At 38.4% G+C, this 13,038-nt stretch overlaps 1 protein-coding gene across 19 annotated transcripts in view; it reads right to left on the reverse strand.

Annotated features, from left to right (window-relative positions):
- The window catches only part of EPS8 (EGFR pathway substrate 8, signaling adaptor), a 171,334-nt gene that overhangs the window by 86,212 nt on the left and 72,084 nt on the right, over window positions 1-13,038 (reverse strand). For 3 of the 19 annotated variants that reach the window (XM_070495101.1, XM_044775174.2, XM_070495096.1), the window contains exon 3: window positions 6,507-6,593. The exons of 9 other annotated variants lie outside the window; for them this stretch is intronic. The gene's annotated coding sequence lies outside the window, so the exon portion shown is untranslated. Of the gene's footprint in view, window positions 1-6,506; window positions 6,594-10,397; window positions 10,549-13,038 lie in introns of those variants that run through there. 7 more of the 19 variants (XM_070495103.1, XM_070495104.1, XM_070495098.1 and 4 more) reach the window with 7 other exon arrangements.

Raw genomic sequence — 13,038 nt, forward strand, 5'->3', positions numbered from 1 at the left:
TTCTTATAGGAGCAGACAGTAGAACCAGATGTTGAAAGACACAGAGCAGTGTGTCAATCGGTACGTGGAAGGGTATTCCAGACATACGCAAAGCAGGGTACAGGGAAGCAAACGAGTCTGAGTATAGTGAGATATTTGATGTGGCTGAATACGGGGTATATAAAAAGATTTTGCATGTGCGTATGTGTATACACATACATATATACATATACATATATATATACTAAACTGGATTATCATATACTCCACTTTAATAAAGATCAAAAGACCGGGGCTGGCTCGGTGGCGCAGTGGTTAAGTGTGCACATTCCACTTCGGCAGCCCAAGGTTCACCGGTTTGGATCCTGGGTGTGGACACAGCACTGCTTGGCAGGTCATGCTGTGGTAGGCGCGCCACATATAACGTAGAGGAAGATGGGCACGGATGTTAGCTCAGGGCCAGTCTTCCTCAGCAAAAAGAGGAGGACTGGCAGATGTTAGCTCAGGGCTAAACTTCCTCAAAAAAAAAAAAAAAAAGAGCAAAAGACATAATCTCTAATTTACAAAAGCAATAAACTGAACTTTTTTTATGGTGTGTTGTATTTTTTGGTGAGGAAGATTGGCCCTGAGCTAACATCTTTGCCAATCTTTCCTCTTTTTGCTGAGCTAACATCTGTGCCAATCCTCCTCTGTTTTGTATGTGGGACACTGCCACAGCAAGGCTTGATGAGTGGTGTGTAGGTCCATGCCCAGGATCTGAACCAGCGAACCCTGGGCCACCGAAGTGGAACACGTGACCTTAACCACTACACCACCAGGCCAGCCCCCAAATTGAACTGTTTTTGAAAAAAGAAAGAACACCTGTCCAGTTTTTACCAACTCTTGATTTCAAGTCCACCTCTAACGCTATCTGGCAGCGCCTCTTACACACGCCATTTCTCACTGATGCTTACTTTTCTCACTAGTCAAACGAAGTAGGGCACTATATTCTACTCCTGCACACCAATCTCACAGTATATTGAGGGGATAAAATAAGACAATGTATATATAAAATTACTTTAAAAGTATAAAATGATTTGGAATAGATATGCTCCTTTACAAAAAGATCATTTGAATTATGAAATGGCTCAAAAAATTTTTTAAAATTTCTCTGTATTTTTCACTTTTTAATTGAGCTTTTAAACAATCTAATTTGCATACAAACTTCAGTGGAAAACACCCACTGAACCAAATAAAATACATCAGTATTCCCAAGGGGGTAAATAGATGTATTATATCTCTCTCTCTCCCTCTCTCAAACATAGATATATTCAATAAGATGGCTTCAAAGGTTACATTTTTAAAGTGATAAGAGAAGATTTAGATTTTGCTTTTACAATTAATTAGCCTATTATTAAGTTCCATACCAAATATCAATAGGAATTACAAAATGATGTTAACAAAAGTTAAAGCTTGGGCCGGCCCCGTGGTGTAGTGGTTAAGTTTGGCGCATTCTGCTTGGGCAGGCCAGGTTCACAGATTCAGATCCTGGGTGTGGATCTACACCACCAGCCATGCTGTGGTGGCATCCCACATACAAAATAGAGGAAAATTGGCACAGACGTTAGCACAGGGCTAATCTTCCTCAAGCAAAAAAAGGGGAACGTTGACAACAGTTGTCAGCTCAGGGAGAATCTTCCTTAGCAAAAAAAAAATAAGTTAAAGCCCATTTAAAAGCTATAACAAACATGTCTGTAACTTTAAGAAAGTTAACATCAACTTGATATCTTATGACAAATCAATTGTTAACTGCAGTAGTTAGAATACTCCCTCCTCCTGGAAATGAACCAAGAGACATTGACGATATCTAACTTAGTAATTTTAATGCTTAAGAAAGAATCCATTTAAAATAAACTAATAGTCTTCCACATGTCAGTACCACCAATCCCCTTCCGAACATACCCTTTGAAAAATATATTATTTGTGGGGGACCAGGGGGTGTCTTTTTTTCCACACCGATCCAAATGAAACTCAGCAAGCGTTTCCCTCACCTGCTAGCCAGCATTATTATTCTTTTGGTAAGGAAATAGTCTTGTGACATCCAGTTACAAACTGCTCAAACTTCACATTAAACCCCCAACAATCTGATACTGTTCAACTAAAGTTCGTGCAGGTTTAAGCTTAAGTAAAGGATACACAAGCATCATTATTAAATTCTTGTATAATCAGCTGCACAAGTGCTGTTTTTACCACTTATTAACTACTATTTTTTTAACTCAAAGACTAACACTCAAGAATAACCCTGAAATGCTTTCTTTCCTTCTGTCTCCAACTACCATTTGCCTTCCCACCTAAAGTTATCCTCTCTTTCCTTAATTGTTGCAAACTCCTATTTCACGTCCATTTTATGGTAAATATCTTGTAAAATAGTCCTTCCATATCTATACAACTTTATTCCACTCACTTGGGAAATATGTGACCCTCTCTTTCCCCATTCATTCTTTCTACTTCATAAATTCCTCAATGCACCCAAACCTGTAAGTAAATCGTCTCAATTTAGAAGTTCAAGTTTGATTCTGAAGAAATAAGCTCCACAAAGGAAGGATCTGAGTATTCAACTTCTTAATTAAACCTCTAAGCATGATGATCATGTGCTACTAGGTCACCTGGTGATCATCCAGAGAACCTGGGATCACATGTTCTAATCCAGAACACACTCCCCCTCAGCTGGTTATTTTTAGAAAAGAAGCTATGTTCAGTCTATCTCCATTGTAATAATGCAAATTCACTATTCCTTCTCAGGATCAGATCCAGCTGAAGCAGTCTACATTCCTTTTTCCTGTCTTTTCTATGCAGACTAGCTCCAAGTCAAGCTCTATTCAGATACTTTGACAGCAGTTGAGGTTTGGGAAAGCTGGGCTGCAAGAGGCCTAGGGGAACCTCAGATTACCAACCATCTGAGTAGTTTAAAGGTAACCAGGTGGGCTTCGGAGAGGAGGGGTACTCCCAGGCCTTCACCCAGGCAATCCCTGTCCTCACAATGAAACCATGAATTTCCCAGTGAAATGTCCTTCTTTGTCCATTCAGTAAATCTTGCTGAGGGCTTACTATAAGCCAGTAGGTCTTTATGAAGTTAGATATACAATGATGAACAAACCGATATAATTCCTGTCCTCAGAGATGACAGGAGATACAATGGCCTTCTTTGATGGTCCCTTGAATATGTCCAAGCTCCTTCCATCTTCAAGCCCTATCACTCTCGTCCGGGATAGTTATCCTCTTTGTCTTTGCCTGCCTAACTCCAGAATCTCCACTTCAATTCCTCTTGGGAAGTCTTCCTCTGAACCCCAATTTATATTAGACCCCTCATTACATGTTTTCATAACACCCTGAAATTTTCTTAATAAAACTTCACAATGAGACATACGGGCCAATATTTATTTAATATCTGTTTTTCAAAAATAAACTGCTACCAGGTACACTTTCTATTGAAGCAGATCACCCTTTCTTATTTTGCACTTTATACTGAAAACATGTTAAGTCTCATCTTTCTTTTAGGGAAATATTGTTTCAGGTTTGTAATATGAGACTTGAATTTTCTGTGCTTTACATTTTCTTTACAACATCTTATAATTTATCCAAAGATCTTCCTTCACATGCAAATTTTATAATAAAATTAAACAATTCTCTAAGAATTCTTATTTATTTTTTGTGTGTACAACTAAAGTGGGTTTTTTAATATTTTAGATACTACCTAAAATTACTACAAATGTCCATATCTGATATCTTGGTATTTTCAAGGCAGAATTTTGAATAGTCAATTTTTGTGTGAGGAAGATTGGCTCTAACATCTATTGCCAATCTTCTTCTTTTTGTTTGAGGAAGATTGTCCCTGGGCTAACATGCGTGTCAATCTTCCTTTGTTTTGTATGTGGGTTGCCGCCATGGTGTGGCTTGATGAGTGGTGCTAGGTCCGTGCCTGGGATCTGAACCTGTGAATTCGGGGCTGCCAAAGCACAGCACACAAACTTAACCACTGTGCCACCAGGCCAGCCCCTGTACTCAATTTTTATAAACAAATTTTCTCTACCATATTCTTATCTGGAGAGACCGAGACAAACATGAACCCCACTAGTTACTAAATGTGAAACTTCAGGCTTACTTAGCCACTATGAGCCTAGTTTCCTCATGTGTAAAGCAGTTATAAAAATTTTTCAAGGGTAAGAGATAAATATGAAGTATACAAAGCCGCTAGCAAAATATCATACTAAATAAATATCAATTCCTTCCCACATGTACACATTTGAAAATGTAGCCCTCTATGAAATATAATACCAGTTCCCATTACCTCAACTGATCTCTTAAAAAAGGACAAGCCTAAGTTTTTTTGCTTCACAAACTTTCTATAAAGAGTCAAGTTGTAAATACTTGGAGTTTGTGGGCCACACACGGTCTCTGTCGATATTCTTCATTTTTGTTTTTGCTGTGCTTTTAATAACCTACTAAAAATGTAAAACCTATTCTTGGCCTATAGAAAGAAAACAGCACACTGGCCACAGATTGCTAACTCCCTGCTTTAGGTTCATAAATACTCATCAACTCCACTCTTACTTTCCTATATATTCATATAATATTTGGTTCTTAATCAACAATCAGTTGAAGAATTACTGTCTCCACTACTTGTCAAACCTTCAGTTTCACGAACACTAATTAAACACTTGTTTATATGTAAGGCCCCATTTGGTAACTGATTGCCCAAAGACAAAGAGATAAGTCACATGCTATAAAAGAGGTATAAATAAAGCCTTTTGCGGCCAGCCCCAGTGGCCTAGTGGTTAAGTTCAGTGCACTCCATTTCGGTGGCCCGGGTTCGGTTCCTGGACATGGACTTACACCACTCATCTGCCAGTGGCTATGCTGTGGCGGCGGCTCATATACAACAAAGAGGAAGACTGCCACAGATGTGAGCTCAGGGGGCATCTTCCTCAGCAAAAAAAATAAAAAATAAACTTAAAAAAATAAAGCCTTGGGGCCGGCATGGTGGCGTAGTGGTTAAGTTCATGCACTCTGCTTCAGCGGCCTGAGGTTCGCAGGTTTGGATCCCAGGTGTGGACCTAACAACGCTTGTCAGGCCATGCTGTGGTGGCATCCCACATAAAGCAGAGCAAGACTGCCACAGATGTTAGCTCAGTGACAATCTTCCTCAAGCAAAAAGAGGAGGACTGGCAACAGATGCTAGCTCAGGGCAATCTTCCTCACAAAAAAAAACTACTAAATAAATAAACAAAGCGTTTTGAAGCCTTCCTCTAGTGTCACCTCTCTTTCCTCTGTTTTTTTTTCTGAGCCTGCTACTAATCCGGATTTACAGCATAACCAGTTTATGCTCATTATACTCATGACCTCAGATTTCTCTGACCATAGTCCTGCACTGAAAGCGGTGCTGGTTTGAGTTCCTTTAAGAGAATCTGCTCCCCAGTCGCTCATTCTCCATTAGGCTCTCTCCTTTCCCTTCTGACATATTGTTATAAATTCACCTCCTTTTTTTTTCCAACTTCCAACTCAATCGTTTCATCTTCTCTTCCTTAGTTCAGCTCACCTCCTTATCACTATTGTCCAATTTTTCTCCCTTTTTATGTATAATCCCAATGAAAAACACTCTGAACTAGGTCTCAGAATTAGTTTCTGTTATTGTTCTGCCTCTGACAATCTATGCATTTCTTAGCCTGAGTACCTTTGTTTCTTCATCTATCATGGGGGTCAAAACAGCCTGTGATGTCAGTTACAAAGTACTCTAGCAGGCCACTAAGATGTACGATTCAGAAGTCAGACACGATTCAAGAACTGGCTCTGCCATTTATATTTATGAGCTATCGACCTTGGGCAAGTTAATTAGCCCCTCTATGCCTCATCTTCCTCATCTGTAAAATAAAGGCAGTAATAACACCTACTTTATAGGTTTCATGAGGATTACACGGCATAATTCATGTCAAGCACTTATCATAGTGCCTAGCACATAGTAAAGGCCCCAAAAATATGTTAAAGATAATTATTATTATTTAAAGGTAAGATACATTTTTACATCAGGGGGCCACAAGACTTTCATGTTAATGTCTCAGTCTCTACGTGCTTTTGAGCCTATCTATCCTTTTCCACTGGTAACTTTATGCCCTTTTTTACAAGACTGGTTAAATACGTTCTTTGTCATTTTGCTCTGTTGTACTGTGTTCCTCCCCACAGGGACTATTTAGTGTCTTTCACATTAAAAGAGAGGGGAGAGGAAGGACAGAAATGAAGGAAAGAGAGAGAGAGTATCATCAGTTCATACTCTATGTTATCAATTAATACAGTCAGTTCTGTTATAATGCCACATATCCATTCCTAAAAATTATGATGTTTACAAAATCATGTCATTAAAACCACAGGGCTTATGGGAAAAACGGCCATCAGTGACCAGAAAAGAGAAAACAACCTAATAAAGACCATAGCACAGTTTTACATACATTAAATGGGTAAAAAATAAATAAAACTACATATATATGACACTTTACCTTCAACAAGACCTGAAATTTGCTTGTGGAATTGGGTGTCCAAACGGTTGCAGGTTGTGAGTTATTGTGAAATGGTGGAAGGGTGATCTGAAATTGGAGGGAAAGTTATGAAACAAGATATGGATGGCTGTGCTCATACCATGCAGTGCAGTGAAGCAGCTGGAAGATGCCTGAGGCATGTGCACGCGCATTTTGTGTATTCCTATGTGGCTCAGTTCAGCTAGGTGAAATTTTCTGTGTTCACCTAGTATTTCTCAGATAAAATCATGCATTAACATACGTGAAATTTACATTATACTCAAATTGTTCCCTAATATCCATAATGTAGGAATAAATCTCATTTTCAAAAAAAGCACGATAGCAGAAATGACTGTATTGATTCCCAAATTATGAAATCATGAAAAACGTTCTCTGACTCAGAACCGTAGCCACCATTTACAAAGCCTGTGTTACTCTGCAATTTCCTATCAGCCCAAAGCTGTTACCTAGAAATAACCTGTTCCTCCCTTGTCAGTACTGAGCCGCTAAACATGATTTAAAACACTTCTTAACTGCATCTTTGATTGTGTTTTCAGCTTTCCCTGCTGGGGACGGCTCCTATTCAGACAGTCATGACATACTTGTTTAGACCTCTAGTTGACACCTGACCCCAATGTCCATTCCGACAAGGAGCAAAATGTCTGGTAGTCAATAACTCACTGTCATGTCATTCCATTTATTCAAATACTTATAATGAGCATCTACTGAATCCAAGGCAGCATAGGAGATACAAGATGAAACCAACAAGATGAAACCACATCCAACTCATCATAGTAAGAGAGACTTAACTTAGTGGATCATCTAAAGTCAGTGAATGTTATATAGGAGGTGTAAAACATTGTAACACATGTAAAAATAACTGTAACACAAGCTAGAACAGGAAGCACCTTAAGAAAACGCAGAAATTACAAAACAGATTACTTTCAACGTTGGAAGAGGGGACCAGGAAAAATTTACTGAGGGTGACTAGCAGACCTTGAGGATGAGGTAAATTCTGGATATGAGGGAGACACTTTCTAATTGTGGTGGGACGAAAGAAATAGGCAGGAAATGGGAAATGTAAAGCATAAAGATCAAGGAGCTTAGGCCATAACTTAAACTACATGACTACAAATGATAAGTTACACGGTAGACTGTGAATTTTATATGATAGGGAATGGAAAAGCCACTGCCAATTTTTAACCAGAAGAGTGCAACATCAGTTATGAATGGGTAAAATGGAGTGCAATTGGCTTTCACAAATCCAGGCTTTGAATAAGTTAAGGGACTTCATTCAGAGGCCTTGGAATGCCAGGCAAGCACAGCAGGAGGCTTTCCCCAAGACAATCCCAGGCTTTGTGTCCAAGATTGATATTCACGGCTCTACTTAATGGATACTAACTGTGTCATTTGGTCTGGCAAATTGAATAGAATAGTCGAATAAAGAAAAGTTACCTGCAAAATGAGGGCATTTTTTATTTAGAAAGACAAAGAATACAATGCAACCTAATAGTAATAATAATATTGTCAGATATTTAAATCTGATCATTAGGATCATATAATTAGGAAAGTTAAATAACATGGTTCTGAATTACATCTAAATATCTCACACAACATATTTTTAATACTCAAGAAACTATATACCAACGTTTCTAAAAGCAAAGCCTTCTCAGACAAATGTTCGTATGAAATTTACAGCAAGCTTAAGAAGCACACATGGTATTTCAAGTCAGATTTTACATTATCAAGTACACAGAGACAATATTTCACAAATTGCTTTAAAATTTTAGAAAATATATCAAGAATTAAAACTACCACAAGTTTCTTCTAATCAAGTTCCCAATCTAATTAATATATTCTATACACAAGATTCTATATACAAAAGTTTAACTAAAACAACAAGTATAATTTTTTCATATAGCTGAAAAGTCCATTTGTAAGTGCTTACATGCCAAATTAAAGAATTAAAAACATGTACACAAACCTCAATAAAAAGAATTATATATTCTTTTATAAATAAAATAAAATAGAATTTTTTTCTAAAATAAAATACAAAAATTTTTAAAGAATACTTGTTCAATTAAATTAGAATTATCCTATAGGGTAAATGATCAAAAGTCTATGTGATAATCTACTTCATTATATCTTCTGTACAAAATTTTTATACTTTTCAACTAAACCATTATTTAAAACTCTAAAACATAATGAGCTGACCTCGAGTCTCCTTAAAACTCCAAGGCAGTTTCCTTAAGTAAACTTCATACCTACCTTGATGAATTAACGACACCTGATTTTACTAAAAGCTAAACTAAAAAGGAGACTTCTCTAAACAATTTATTTAAGAATTATTTACATAGAAAATGAGTCTAAACAGCTTATCCTCTCTGTAGTCATTTCCTCTTATATGCAACTTACTTAAACTAAACAAACTTTTCCAAGTCTAGCTGCCAAAAAAGAGAAACCTCTTTTAAAACCATCCAGGCACAATAGGTACAGGGACATCCTCCTTAAGGTGAGGATAGGTGATTCAAAGGACCAAATATTTTAGATGAAGTCCCCAGAGTATATATAGGATCTATACTCAACATGATACTGACATCTGCCTTGGAATTTGGCCTGTAAAGCTGACCAAAGCTTTGCAGCAAGGATAAAAATGAATCAGGGCATAAACATCTCAAGGAACCTCACTTATTTACGCTAACAAAAAGCTGGAAATGATGCTTGTACGGGAAGTTAAAATATATGTAAACTGATAATGCTCCTTATGGTGTAGAGAGTCTTAATAAATAGCAGACACTTCACAGGAAAATCAACATATCCGAGAATGTATTTCAAAAGGGATCAATACAGCCATGACGGTGGCACCTGAACTCAAGAATACATTATACTTCCCAGCACCAAAACAGTGATGTAACCAGTTATTTACTTTTGGTCTCCATCTAGTATGTCGTGATACAATATTATTAGCTCTTGTTTGTTTTTAAATAATATAAATCTTAGCCTTGCACTTAATTATTAGTAACAGAACAATAACAAAAAGGCCCCTCCTGGATAAAATTAAATGTAACATAAGTCAATAAGAGCTACAAAAATTGTAGATTTCCATGTATAAAGAATTATATATATTTGTCACTAAGCTCAAATTTTATATTTAAAACACTATAAGTATAAAATTGGATTTTTTAAAAGAGTTGTTCTTTAAAAACTTGTATTAATTGACTATTTAAACATTTACAAGTTCCATTAATATACATGGGTTTAAAAAAACAAAACTTTAAACAGACAAATTCACTAGATTTTAGGTCCCAAGCAAAATGTTTACACAGAAATTTGGCAGTATTAAGCCTGCAGACTCGAAGCCAATAACAACCTAAGAAGGCCGAACTTGGTTCATAAGCAAATTTTCATAGTACAACCAACATTGTACAACAATCCAAAGCAGTTAATATTTATAGGATAATCACAGTATTTTGCATATAGGATTAATTAAAAAGTAATTTCCAGAAAACTTGCTATATTATGTCTGTGCTTTCCCAAGTGTTTATAGTCAACAGATTTCTTCTTAGCTACAATTTGGGGGAAAAAATTATTCTCTTAAACACCATGACCTAATGGAAGGAAATCCTTTAAATCCCCAGCTCCGTAAGCAAGAAGCCACGAGGCAGGAGGCAGGACTCTGCAGAACCTGGGGTACCAACTTCACCAAATTCAGAATCCACTTGGAATACCAAATGAGAATTTAAAACGCCGTCAAAGGGCTTACTGGGACTAAAAGTATTACTACCTGTTTCAAGGTCTACAAATATCCTCTATGATAATTACACATTTGAGAGCCCTCTTTAGCAAAGAAAATATTCACAAATTCAAACTTACCCACCCGCACAATCCAGGCAAAACACCTCTACACAATCCTCCGGGCCACACTGAGAGGGCATTCCTCTCAGTCACGTCATGCCAAGTGACCTTTGGCACATCAACAGAAAGGGTGGGACTGGAAGCTTCAGTTTCAGCATTGTGCTATACTGAACAAAATTTCTCCTTTGGTTTCTCTAGGGTGTTCACTAAGACTTCCTCTTTTTGTTAACTAAGTAAACACAGCCACTACTACATTTCCAGCTCTTCCCTAAGGTGGTAAAACTAAGTTTTAAATGATGTAAACAATAATGGCTAACACTGATTGACAGCTATTTCTCTAAACTAACACTATACAGACAGGTACTATGATTACTCCCATTTTAAAGACGTGGAATCTGAAGAACAAAGGTTAATAAGTAACTTGTTGGAATTCCAGGTACAGCAATATGGTCAACTGAGCTAATGAAAAAGACTTACCACTATAAACATGTAGAAAAGATAAAAAATGGTGCAATAAAATTTAAAAATTAAATGCATACCTTTACTTGCAATATGGTGCCAAACCAAAGCTAGAACCGATGGCCAAAGTAGTAAGCACAAAAGTAAACAGGGCCAACTATGGCCACCAGGAATGACCACTGGAGTCTCTTTAGCACTTAGGTCAAATCGAAATTGATAAGGAGGTGCCCCCTCAAGGAATGAGATCAGAACAAAGTGCTCTCTCAAGAGAGTAGAGTTAGTCTCGATTTCTGGCCCTGCTTTTCTTCAACACAGGATACAACCTGCCCAACTCTATGTAGCAGCCCTGATATGCCCATGTAGGAACAGAAGAAGAGATCCTGGGCACACAGGTATAAAGTCGGTACTGAGGTCCTTCCATAAAGCCAGAGCTCTCTTCAAAGGGCTGCAATCATAGTTTAAAAATGGTGAGGGCAGGGCCGGCCCTGTGGCCGAGTGGTTAAGTTCACATGCTCCACTTTGGCAGCCCAGGGTTTCACCGGTTCAGATTCTGGGCACGGACCTAGAACCGCTGGTCAGGCCATGCTGAGGCAGCATCCCACACAGCAGAGCTGGAAGGACCTACCACTAGAATATACAACTATGTAGTGGGGGGCTTTGGGGAGAAGAACAAAACAAACAAAAACGATTGGCAACAGCTGTTAGCTGAGGGGCCAATCTTTAAAAAAAAATAAATAGTGAGGGGGCCAGGACAGATTTATCCATTGTCTCAGCAAGACTTCACTGTCTTACTGAGTGACTGACTGTCTCTGAGAACATGGATGAGAGGGCAGGGGAAAACGCTACAACCAGAAATAAAACCCTAAGCCTGTGTCACAGAAGTTTTGAAGTTCGAATCTTATTTGTACAAGGATCTCCAAGCTAAGAAATAAAGATAAAGTTGGGTCCTGGGTTAGTGATATCCCTGGAGAATACAGGAGAAACAAACATAAAGCCACTTTAAAGCAACACTCCATAAACAAGACCAAGTGGAATTTCTACGGCCAGAAAAACAAAGCAAAAACAAAAAAGCAATCCCTACTGAAGACAAGCTCATAATTTAAAAATAACCCACTATGTGAGAAAATGATTTACTGTGATTGAGCATTAACAGAAATACCGAACAGAAAACTCAGCACTCAACTAATTCGTTAATATAAAGATGCAAAAAACAAAAAAGCACAATTATTAAAGAGACGGAGAAAGCAAAAAAGAGCTTATAAAAGATAGGGAACTGAAAAAACAGATATGTTTTACAAAAACCAAAGAGAATTTATACGCATAAAGATATGCACACTTCTTTGCATAGCGCACTCAGAGTTTTCATCAGGTTTCTGTAAAACTTAAAAAGGGAAGCGCATCCCTATAGATAGACAGAACTTTTACAACTTATTTAGAAAAGCAATAATCAATGCCAGAACTCAATTATCTGGCAGAACCCATTCCCCACCAACTTTTCTTCTCTACCATCTTCTGTCAAGCTCCTGACCACTCTGCCCAGTGACTCCCCATTCCTGGAAATTCTGACCCATCCTCCAGACCATCCTGACCCACCACCAGCACTCTTGCAAAAAAGATGGAGTGGAAACTGTGAGGTGCCACCAAGATCCCCTTTCAAGACTGAAGGATTCATTCCCCAGTTGCTATAGTGCTGCTGGCAGACAGCCCTCAGCTATCAGTTCTCTTGAGGATGGCCTTGGCCAGAGTCTCCTCACACAAGCTCATGCTCCCTTCCCAGGGCAGCCCACATCCTGACATAGGGAATAGAAAGATTGGCCCTTTCTCCCCAGCTGGAGACAATGGTGAAAAGCCAGCCCAGCTTCAGAGCTCCCCATGGGGCCAGATCTCCACTGAGACTGCCGGGCAGCCTAACTTCCCCCTTCGCTCAACACAGGTTTCTTCCTTCCCTTCCACAGGGGTTTGATCCCAAGAGCACTTTCTAAGAAACTTCCAGCACACTAATTTCCATCTCAGAGTCTGCATCTTGGGGAATCCAGCCTGCAACACTGCAACAGAAGAGCATCAGGAAAAAAAGGGCAGGAAATGGGGCAGTATTATCAAGGGAGTGAGAAGAAAAGAATAATAAAGCCTTGAAACTGATGGGAAGAACAGCAGAAAGCACTGATATAATCTCTTTGGTGAGGAGATGGGTAGCAGATGG

This window comes from Equus asinus, chromosome 22 (genome assembly GCF_041296235.1).
Source record: "Equus asinus isolate D_3611 breed Donkey chromosome 22, EquAss-T2T_v2, whole genome shotgun sequence".
NCBI lineage: Eukaryota > Metazoa > Chordata > Mammalia > Perissodactyla > Equidae > Equus > Equus asinus.